The sequence below is a fragment of the Arachis ipaensis genome, chromosome B10 (assembly GCF_000816755.2).
Source record: "Arachis ipaensis cultivar K30076 chromosome B10, Araip1.1, whole genome shotgun sequence".
NCBI lineage: Eukaryota > Viridiplantae > Streptophyta > Magnoliopsida > Fabales > Fabaceae > Arachis > Arachis ipaensis.
Window position 1 is genome coordinate 58,067,420 of NC_029794.2, and position 12,076 is coordinate 58,079,495.

The 12,076-nt window shown below is 37.5% G+C and overlaps 1 long non-coding RNA gene across 4 annotated transcripts in view; it reads left to right on the forward strand.

The window, feature by feature from the left end:
• Window positions 2,832-12,076, forward strand: part of LOC107622088 — a 33,602-nt gene continuing 24,357 nt past the window's right edge. The window contains exons 1-4 of one of the 4 annotated variants that reach the window (XR_002355973.1): window positions 2,832-3,277; window positions 3,671-3,802; window positions 3,921-4,832; window positions 4,919-4,997. This is a non-coding gene — a long non-coding RNA (uncharacterized LOC107622088). Of the gene's footprint in view, window positions 3,278-3,670; window positions 3,803-3,920; window positions 4,998-12,076 lie in introns of all 4 variants that reach the window. The other 3 variants (XR_002355972.1, XR_001616065.2, XR_001616064.2) reach the window with 3 other exon arrangements.

Genomic DNA, 12,076 nt, shown 5'->3' on the forward strand with positions numbered 1-12,076 from the left:
TAAATTTTTAAAACTAATTTATTCTATATTTGTGAAAAAATAGCACTATCCAGTGTATAAAAAAATATTCTTGAAAAAAATTTAGGATTTCAAAAGACAAATTTTTTTATTTTTTTGAATTTTTAAATTTAAAAATTAAATTTTTTATTTAAAATAGAAAAATAAAATAAAGTCCAGAAATATTAGGAAGACAAGAAAAAAAGATGAAAACTTTTTATTTTAAATATTAAAAAATAAATATTTTCAAAAATATCCAATCAACAAAAATTTAAAAAGTTTAAATTTTTAAATTTTTAAAACTAATTTATTCTATATTTGTGAAAAAATAGCACTATAGAAATATTTGGAAGACAAGAAAAAAAGATGAAAACTTTTTATTTTTAATTTTTGAAACTAAAAACATAATCTTTTTACCAAAAATTTGAAAAATAAAGATTTTCAAAAATATCCAATCAACAAAAATTTAAAAAGTTTGAATTTTTAAAACTAATTTATTCTATATTTGTGAAAAAATAGCATATCCGGTGAATAAAAAAATAAAAAAAATTCTTACAAAAAAATTTAGGATTTCAAAAGACAAAATTTTTCATTTTTTTGAATTTTTAAATTTAAAAATTAAATTTTTTATTTAAAATAGAAAAATAAAATAAAGTCTAGAAATATTAGGAAGGCAAGAAAAAAAGATGAAAACTTTTTATTTTCAAATTTTGAAACTAAAAAAATTAATCTTTTTTCCAAAAAATTCAAAAATAAAAAAAGTTAATCTTTTGCTTGGTTGAGGACAAGCAAGAGCTTAAGTTTTGTGTTGTGATACATCTGCATCTTAAGCACTTTTCTTGGGCATTTCTCATAGAAAATTCATAACTTTTACTTGGAAATTATATGAGTTTCAAGACTATTCTATTAGTACTTTGATTTTCTTGATTTCATGATTCTTGTACGAAAATTATAGGAAAAGAGAACCAAAAGCACAAGGAAAAACCAAGAATTGAAGACAAGTACAAAAAGAATTCGTGGATGCTGTCAACACTGACCTCTTCACACTCTAACAAGTATAACCTGAGCTACAGAAGTTCAAATGATGCAGTCTCAGCGGCATTAGAAATCCAACTTCCAAAACTTTCCAACAATATATAATAAGTCATACTGTCTTTCTAGCATCATAGCGCTAAACGCCGTGACATTGGCATTCAGCGCCAGTCCGGGAAGCAACCATGGCGCCAAACACCACGACTTCAAGTTTGGCACTAGTTCATGCACCCAGGGGTGGTCCCCACACCCTCAGCAATGCAGCCTCATGTATTTAATTTATATTTTATTTTTTTAATTAGAAAAAGATATTATTTAGATTTTTTTAATTTAAATTAGGAAGCTATCTTAGATAAGATTAGTTTTAGAATTTGAATTCGAATTCGAATTAGTAAGAATTTTAGTATAAATAAGTGAGATCACTCACAAAGTTGGGAGTCTTCATATTTTCTCTTACTCTCTCCTCTTGGAAAATTTACAATTTTAATTTCTTAAAGATTTTCTGAAAAACATGAGTTTCTAATTCTCCACGGTTAAGGTTAAGAGCTTTATTAATCCCATGGTTTAATACATTAGCTTTTCTACCTTTAATTTATGAAATTAATTTCTTCTTAAGAAAAGGTTTTCGTTCTTCATCTTAAAGGGTTTGAATATATTGAGAAACCATTCTTCTTTGATTTGAATTCTCTTAAACTCTTAGAAAAGTTGATTAATTGAATTAAGCTTGAAAATTGATTCTCACAATTCTTAAGTTTTGAAACTGGATTGATAAGTGACATAAAATCAACCAGGAAAGATTCTAATGAATTGTGTGGTTTTATAAATCAGTGAACGTTCTTCAACTCTTTTCCTTAAATAATTGACTAAGAGATTAGCGATTAATTAGGTTAAAGAGAAATTAACTCACCAAGAGATTGAGATTTGATTACTAATGATTTGCCATAAAACAATCTTTGCATGATTAAGGTGGAAAGTTAAAAATATTAATCCGAAATTTTAATATCTCCGAAACCTTAATTTTCTTAATCATATTATCTTTACGTCACTCACTGCCTTGCTTTATTTTATTGCTGTTTGTGTTTCAAAGTTTTCGAAACCTTAATTTGATTGTCTGACTAGATTAATCGATTGACGATTGATTGCTTAATCCATTAATTCTCGTGGGATCGATACCCACTCACCGTGAGTTATTACTTGATACGACCCAGTGCACTTGCCGGTTACTACAAGAAAAAAGGCCTATGGCCACGCTTTTTTTGCCACGCTTTAAAAGCGTGGCCAAAAGTGGTCAATGACCACGCTTTTGTGAGGGTGGTGATTGAATAGAGATTTGGCCACGTTTTTTCTTGCCACGCTTCAAAAACGTGGTGAAAAGGGTCAACGGCCACGCTTTTGGAAGGGTGGCAATTGATTGCAGAAACGGCCACATTTTTTTCTGCCACGCTTCAAAAGCGTGGCCCTAGAGAGAAAGAGTGACGTTTTAAAAGCGTGGCGATAGGGTTTCATTACGGCCATGCTTATAAAATGAGGCCATATCCTGGTACTCTTTTGGCACGCTTTAAAAGCGTGGCCAAAAGGTTTTTTTTCTGCCACACTTCAAAAGCGTGGCCATAGAGAGAAACAAAGACGGTTTAAAAGCGTGGCGAGAGGGTTTCATTACGGCCACGCTTAGAAAACGTGGCCATATATCCTGGTACTCTTTTGGCACGCTTTAAAAGCGTGGCCAAAAGGTCCTCATACAAAATAAAACGCTCTATTTTACTTCCTCAATCAAAACGCTGCTTATCTCCTTCATCATTCAAAACCCCTTTTCTCTTTAAAGAACCCAGAAGGCCAGAACCCTAAAAGCTTTGAAGAACCCCAGTCCTCACCCCAGCACTCCGCGAAGAACTCCAGCCCTCCAAAGAACATCGCCGGCGCTCGCGATGCCTCCGTTGTCAATCTCTCTTCCGGCACTCCCACCATCGCTGCTTCTTCGGTGGTGATTCTCTTTGGTGGTGACTCCCTCATCGCAAGTCTCTCTGGTGGTGACTTTCTCCGAGAACGATGAAGATTCGAGCCCTAAATTTAGGGAGCGAAGAGGGGTTCTCCACTTGTTCCGGAGCTCCTCTCACTCCTCGATCCCAAGCCTTAGCTCTCACTCTTCTCTTGTCTTCATTCTCACCGTTCCCAATCACATCTCCTTCGATGACCTCATTCGCTGGTGCGGGCCCTACCTCCACCATCTCCATCGCCTCCTCTTCATCAGGTACCGTTTCTTCTCCTTAAACGTTTGTTGCTTTCTTTGCATATTTCTTTCGTTGAAATCCCAAAATCGTGATTTGACATGTGTAGGAATGATGAAATAGAAAATCGCTACAGTGTGCTAATTGAACTTAGTTTTATCCAGCGTGTAGCTATTGAAATTGTTCTTTGACATAGAGTGCATACTATGCTATAATATTAGAAGCAAATGAAACTATTTTAGAAGCTAACAATATAAATGTTGTGAACTAAGTTGAAAAAATATGCTATAATGAGATAGATAGATTTCCCAAAAATTTCAATATTTCATTGTCTTTTCATTTTCAGATTTTTCCCTAACACAAACACCATCTGGAAGCTGATCAAGACCAGAATTTTTCTTCATATTATTGAGAAGATTTTGTAGTGTGATTTTTTAGGGTAGGTATAGGTGAAATAAAGAAGATGGCTTTTCCAGGAGCAAATGAATCCATGTCAGGAGCCCTTTATTTACAAAAAGGAGAAGATATTCAATCTGAAAGGCATAGCTGTAAGTAATATACAATTTATTTACCAAATATATTTATAAACTATGCTTCTTTCTGCCTTTCATTCTTAGATATTGCTAATAATATTAATGCTTAAAGGGTCTCTTTGCATTATTGCAGTTGGGTAATCCACTTGTAGAATATGCCACTGACTTCAATTCAAGGGCTGAGTTTTTTTGGTCTCACGGATTAATATCAGATTCCCTTTTTACTTTAGTTTTTTTTACTTGATTTTTTTTGTTCCTTTTTACTTGAGTTTTTTTCCCTTCCTATAGCCAAACAGAAAGAAAATGAGAGCATCGATGTGTGCGTAGATGACAAAGTTATAAATTATTTGAACGGAAGAGATGTACAGCAGGTGCTCCATGCCAAGCTCATTGGAGTTCGGAAGTGAGATGTCTGCAGCAAGTAATCTTATCAAACTTTGGATGAACAAAGAAAAAAAATAACAGTAAAATAGAGAATGAAAATTGCACCAAATTTATTTTTCCTCTTTGTATCTCTATTGTTCTGCAAACAAGAAGTTCCACTTGTCTTTCTTTACTTCTTATTTTGACTTTTTCCTTTCTATATGAGCCCTTTTTTTTAATTTATGTTTATATATATTTTTATGTTTTTCTTTTGCTCATGATAATTTTTCTTAGCTCTTGGTTTATTAGATACATAGATCTAGTGCAATAGATAGAAATAGAAGCCAATTGGGGTTGTTGTAAGGACTTTCAGGCCTGTGAGATCAGCCACTTCCAACACCCCCTAACTCCCTCTTCCATTCTTGTTCATTTTTTTCTGTTTCCTTTTTTCCTCTTTCTTTCTCTCCCCTTCCATTATTATTCTACTCTACTCCCTCTTTAATTTTTCTCTTTCTTTCTTTCTTTCTCTTGTCGCCTTGTTGTAGGGTGTGTCTTCTTTCTTTCTTTATTTTTCTTCCCCCCTTTGAATTTTTATCCTTTTTCATGTTATGGGGTTTTTTATTTGTGCTCAGAAGGTTCTTGTGATTAGTGCTCAGAAGGGCAAAGGAATGCAGTTCCAAAGGTAATTTTCTCCACAACTTGTCCTATTGTTAAAGCACATGTTATAATTTTTTGGTTAATTGTGCAACCTTTTTATGTTCCGGATAGAAGTGGAATACTCACTACACTTTGCGATCACTCCTTTCAATGCCCTTGTGTTTCAAAGTGGACATACTTGTCTTGCCCGGTAAGAAGGTTTTTCATTCCTTCATCTTGTTTCCACTTTGTATTGAAGTTCTTATTTTGGCTGGTTTAGGCAATTCTATTGTCACAAAATGTTACTTTTCGGAAGGAAGCAGCTTACTATATGCCTTCTACATCTCGACATATATGATTTTAGAAATAGAGTGACCTCATATGAACATAGAGTTTCAACACTACTTTTGCAGTTTGATTGTTCTGTGTTGTATTTGCTATTATTATGTGGGAATTTTTGGTACCAACAGCTGTTTCTGGTTTTATTGCAAGTGACATGAAAGGATTATAATGTTGCCTATAAATTATTTCTGGTTTTTGATGGTCGAAGTGATCGTTGTCGGTTAGGAATTTCTCTTATAGAAAGAAGAATTTCGTTGTAAGCATAGCTCCAAACCAACAAACAACTCTCACATCAAATTAAGATTATGTATTTTGTCACAAGTAGAAACCCCAATGAAAAATTACCGAAGTATTTAGACTCCGGATCATCTCACGAGGATAACAATGAAGTGGTCAATTATAGCTATGAGAATGCAAGGGCTAAAAGGGGGTTTGGTTGATAAAAGGGGCAATAAAATAAATGGCAAGAAAAGTGAATCAATTAAGCAATTAAACAAGCAAGATAAGGGACTCTTGGCTAAGACTTAGGTAGTTGAGGTCACTATCCTTGTCGCAATTCAAACATTGATAATTATGCGGAACCGAGCTCATTAGGTTTACTCTCTAAAGCCTTAAGTATGTAATGTCTACTCCTAGGCTTGGAGTACGTCAAATGGCTTGATCAACATCAATCCATAAGTACCAACCTAGCTACTAATTGACTTAGTAGTAGGCTAGAGTCAATGGTTATCAAATTGATCCCCAAGGGTTCTAAAATTACCAATTCAACAAAACCCAAGGACTCAAGATCACTCAACCCCCTTAGCCTAGGCCAAGGGTCAAGAGAACTACTCAAAAAATTATAGGAAGCATTATATCAAACACCTAATGTGCAATAAAGTAAACATCACAAAATGCTAAAATTAAGGAAGCCCATAACTTCATAAGCAAGAAATCAATAATAGCAAGCAAGATCAACATGAAAGAAACATCAACATCAAATTACATTAATTGTAAACCAAATCTAACATGAGTTCATCATCACAAACAAGATAGCAAAATGAGAAATTAGCATTACAATTAAGAAAATCAAGATGTAGACATGAGAGAAGAAACAAGATGAAACAAGATGAAAGCAAGGAATTAAACATGGATCCATGACAATCTAACCTAATCCTAACCTAATTCTAGAGAGAAAAGGGAGCTTCTCTCTCTAGAAAACTAACTAAAGGCTCATGTTGACTAACTAATTGCTCCCCCTTGCTTGGACTTCAATTCTGCATGAAATACACTCAGAAACAAGTTGGATTTGGGCCTGGGCAGCTCAGAAATCGCCCCCAGCATTTTGCTTTTAAGTGGGTCACGTGAGAGTATCGGCACGTACGCGCCATGTGCGCGTGCGCGTCGATTGGCTATTTCTTCATCCGCGCGTATGCGGCATGTACGCGTGCGCGTCCTTACGCGAAATCACTTTGGCGTGTGCGCGCCTCGTACGCATATGCGCCCGTTGATGCATTTCCAATCTTTGTTTCTTCATGCATTCTCCACTTTGTATGATTTTCTCCTCATTTCTTCCATGGAATACTTGCCTTATGAACCTGAAATCATTTAACACATCAAGGCATCAAATGGAATTAAAGTGAATCAAAATTACCAATTTAAGGGCCTAAAAAGCATGTTTTTACACTTAAGCACAATTCAAGGGGGAATTACAAAACCATGCTATTTCATTGAATAAATGTGAAAAAGGTGATAAAATCCCCTAAAATAAGCACAAGATAAACCATGAAATCGGGGTTTATCAAATCTCCCCACACTTAAACTAAGCATGTCCTCATGCTAAAATAAAGAAAGAAGCAAAGGGTATCAACATTCATTCAATGCAAACTAACTAAATACAATCTATCTATATGCAACTTATTTACATGAATGTAATGGTTTAGTCAAAATAAATCAATCTCCAAGAATACATATGCAAGCACAAGGGCTAAGGCAATAGCAATCAAGCAAACCACAATTGGATTGAATCATTGAAAGAATTCACAAACTTGCAAGAAAAGATGATCATGGGTGGAAACATGTAATGGAGCATTCGAACCCTCACCGGATGTGTATCCGCTCTAGGCACTCAAGTGTATGGGGTTGATTCACTCAATTCTCTCCTAATCATGCTTTCTAAGATTTTTTTTTCATCTAACAATCAACAATTATTCTATGCATGCATACAAATATCATGAGGACTTTCCCATAGGTTGTAATGGGGCTAGGGTCAAGGTAGAATGCATATGGTCAAGTGAGCTTAAGGTTTGAATCTTTGATTAACTTAAACTTCATACCTAACATATGACAACCTATACAACTCTAAACAAACCTAGCTATCCATTCTTCACTTTTTCTACACACTCATGTATTTCCTTTTTTTTTCATTAAATTTTTTTTTCTTTTCAAACTAAAATATATATATATATATATAAGAACATCAATGCATATGGTTTACACATGATTAATACATGAGTATATACTCAATTCCTAAGATTTTCAACATAAATACACACACACTTTTATCTTTACCCAATGTACCCAACTTTCCTAAATTCTAATGATGAACACTCTCACTAGCCTAAGATAATCAAAGATCCAAACAAGGGACATTTATTGTTTTTCACTTAGGCTTGTAATGTGCTACGATTAAGAATAAATGGGTTAAGCATAGGCTCAAAATTGGCTAGCAATAGAAGATAAAAGGTAGGCTATTTGGGTAAGTGAGCTATTTGAACAATGGCCTCAATCATATAAATGCTTATATACACAAAATAATGGACATAAAGAATCAAGCAAATCAAAGATTACAATCATAGGAAGAGAATAATGCACACAAGAATGAAAATAAGTGGTTATATGATGTAACCACACAATTAGGCTCAAATCTCTCATGCTTGTGTTCTTTGCTCAAAACATGATCCACAATTGTATTATTCAAGCAAGTTCTAAAAAAAATTTTCAACCAATTGGAGTGGTGCTTTAGAGATGGAATTCTTGAAAATTTTCATTATATTGACTAAGCTTATTCTAATGTAAGGTTGTGATTTAGAAAATTTTAAAACACAATTTTCCCTAGTTTACGCCCCTTTTTAATCAAAACACAATTCTTATACAAAAAGGGTCAACTAGGTTTTAACAATCCAAAATATTTTTCTAGTCACAATCAAAAGCCAAGATGCAACATATATATACTAAAAGTGTACAAGAACCAAAATAAGGGTATCCACAATGACAAATATGTACAGTAATCCCAAAATGATCACAAAGATAAAGTGTAAGGATAAAATGTGAAATAAAATAAAGTAGCAGAAACTAGAGGATAAATGTTTAAAAATTCACCACATAAATGCTATTCACCGGTTATGAGCGGTGACCTCCCCACACTTTAGGATGAAGCATCGTCCTCGATGCTACTACTGAAGCTCGGGATGGGGGTCAACAGTCGCGCTGGGCTGTGGGTCAGGATGTGGCTCAGGCTGTGGTACTGGCTGTGAGTCCTCAGGGGGCTGCTGAGCCTCTGTGGTGGCCTGTGTCTCTGGTGGTGCCTCCTATTGAGTCGGCTCCTCTACATGCTCCTCCTCCTGATCCTGTTCGTCGGAGGCTGGAGAGTCTGGGAGCGGAGGTAGCTCAATACCCTGTGAGACAAACACCTGATCTATGCAGTCGAGACGTCACATGATACGACACTAGCTGCGCTCCATGAAGCGAAACAGGCGCTGCACCAACAGGTAAGTCGGCTCAGGTGCAGGAGGTGGTGGTAAGGATGCTACGACTGCTGAAGTAGAGGGGGTCCTGCTGCTGCTCAAGAACGGCATCTGGGTGGGGGCTTCTCGTGCACCCATCCACCCCATGGAATAGTAACCTCCTTGTCGTCATCATCTGGGGGTGGTGATGTCACATCATCATCCTCCCACGGGACATCAGCCAGCTCAATCATGCTGGTGACCAAGGTAGAGAATGGTAGCAGGCCACGGATATGAGTTCGCCACATACTCTGCCTGATCAGCCGGGAGAAGTCTACCTCCTTCTCCTCCATCACACAACCAATCAGAACTAGCATATCCATCGGAATCTCTAAGAAGTGAGTGGTGGGCAAGACGTAATGGGCGAATATATGCTGCCAAGTCTTAGCCTCTCTCGACAGATAAGTGAAACGCATCTCCTTGGGTTTCTTGTTCCCAGAATCCATCACCCAAGGGGCGTCAGGTGTGGCAATCACGCGCTTAGCGCCTCATAGTCAAAAGTCATGCAGTGGATAGCCATCTCTGCCTGCTGATAGGCACATGTGTCATCAGTATGAGGTCAGCAAAGCAATGCCTCCCTGATAGCAGCCTCGGTGATCAGAATCTCTCTACCCCGCACTTGGACCGAATCAAGAGTGGCACGGAAGAAGTTGCACTAGAATTTTCTCACCCATGAAGTGTTTATCCTCCCCAAATCTCTGTCAACAAAGTCCAATCCCAACTCCAGAATGCGGGTATTTATGGCGCGTCTCACATCATTGGGAAGGACCAGCTTCTTTTCAATGTTCAGGTTCGTCTTTTGGAATTTAGGGAAGCGAAGCTCACAGTAGAGGTTGGAAAATTTGATTGGGTCAGTGGATGGGAGTAGCTGATTCTCCTTGTCCACTTCATTCAGGAGATTCTTAGCATAATTAGCATAAGGCGAAGGGGGGTAGAGTGCTTCTTCTTCTTTGAAGTAGTGGCTATAGCTTTTCCCTTGTCTGACATCCTGAAAAATAGTTATGATATGATATAAGCAATTAGCCAAGTAGATATAAAGCACTCAAAGTAAAACACATTCATGAAGTGAGTGAAGAAAATAGAATTCTTGGAATGCAAGTAACAGAATTCAAAATTCAAACCAAGTCACAAACCAAGAATTTAAACCACAATTGCACATTACTTGTTCATTGAGCCTAAGAAATGCCATATTCAAAAGAATGATTAAAAAGGGTTATGGAGAGAGGAAGAAAATCAGTTGGTTAATCAAGTTAGAGTTAGAAATTAGTTCAAAAATCAGTGATATGACAATTATCAGCTCAATTAAAAGAAGTGTACAAAGTATGGATGCAAGCATACTCACAACCATGAATTGCATATAGTCATTGATGATGAAATACAACATTGCCAAAAAGCAACCAGTATGAAAACAAGTCATCAGTCAATGCGAAGATCACTAGAATTGTATGAATTGGTGTTTGTAAAATTAAAACTTCAATGAATAATGCACATAAATGAAATTCAAACACCAAATTTCAATGAGGTATGAAGGTCACAAGGTTGAGATAAGAGTTGAAAATTTATGCACCATGTGACTAAAGGCACTTTGGGTATAGAGAAAATGAGTTACATTAGCCACATAGGTGGAAGAAATCATCAACCTTGTGAAAGCAAGCAAATGGGACTCAATTTCAAATGAAAACCAAGTTTATGGTCAATCTGAAAATTTACCCAAACTATCCAATGCATAGATGTAAATCAACATTGTAATCAAGCAAAGAATATAATAAGCATGACCAAAACCTGTAAACATGTTCTTGAGGAGTCTCCAAAACCATTTAACAAACAAAATCCTATTGACACAGAAATCGTCAAATAGAAGTTTGTTGCATCAAGTGAAACAATGTTGATTCATAAGATATTGTTAGGAAAAATCCGGCAGTATTTCAGCAGTAAATTGGCCATTTCCCAAAATCAAACAATCAAATCAGGTTCCATATGGATGCATTACAATTAAAGACAAAATCCAGATATGAATTCATATGAAATAGGCATGTAAGCCAATATATAGCAACAAATAGCAATGAGCAATTAGGCAACTAGTAGTCATGAGGGAAGCAACATTTAGCATCAACAATCCGAATTGGCACAGGGCAAATAAAATAAAATAGAATAATTTCAAACAGCAGCACAAATTCAAAGAAGCCTAAATCCACTACTCAGCCCAGATTCTCTAACCACCTAATTAAACTAATCAAACTAAACTAATAAACAAAATTAACGTAAAACAGTAAAGGAAACAGAACAGGGGAAGACAGATACCTGGGAAGTAGAAACTGAATAGAGCAGACGAGTGATGGAGAGAGGAAGAAATGTGACCAGCTGAGGGTTGGTGGTCACGATGGGGGCTTACCAGCGACAATGGAGTCGCGGCCGTCGTTGGCGGTAGAGCAGGGGGTGAGAATGGGTGAGACAGAGAGGAGAGAATGGAATGAGAAAGAGAGGGCAAGAAAGAAGGAGCGAGGGAAGAAGAGAGGGGGTTGTAATGACGGCGACGGTTGCGGGATGCTCGCCGGCGCGGTGGTTATAGAGCCGGTTATGGGGAAAGAGAAGAAGAAATGGAACGTTGGAGAAGAGGGAAGGATTGGGGGTGCGACTGCGCTAGGGCTTTCGCGTCCCTGGGTAAGTGAATTTTTCGAAACCACGCGTGCGCGCACCGTGCGCGTCCGCGTGGGTGGGAGAATAAGGAAGGGGCGCAGAAGCGCCATCCGCGCTTACACGTAGATAAGTGAATTGAGAATGGGCGCGGACGCGTACGGTGCACGTCCGTGCGGATGAGCTGGGCCAGAGGCACAAAAGGGGCCCAGAGTTGGCATAACTCTCGGGTCTTTTGGCCTGTTGATGCAAAAACGGATCGACGCGCACGCGCACTGTGCGCTTGCGCGTGGATGGGTTGACTGATGATAGGGCGCGGAGGCGCCAGGTACGCCTACGCATGGTTAGGGAAACACAAGGGGGCACGGACGCGTACAGCATGCGTTCGCGTGGGTTAAGGCACAGAGTTGGCCCAGAATTGGCACAACTCTCTGGTCCTTGGGCCAGAAAACTTAGATGCATGGCCCACGCGCGCGCGCACTGTGCGCTTGCGCGTGGCATGTTTTTTTTTTAAAAGCAACAAGAAGAGCTCTAAATCTTCCCAACCTTC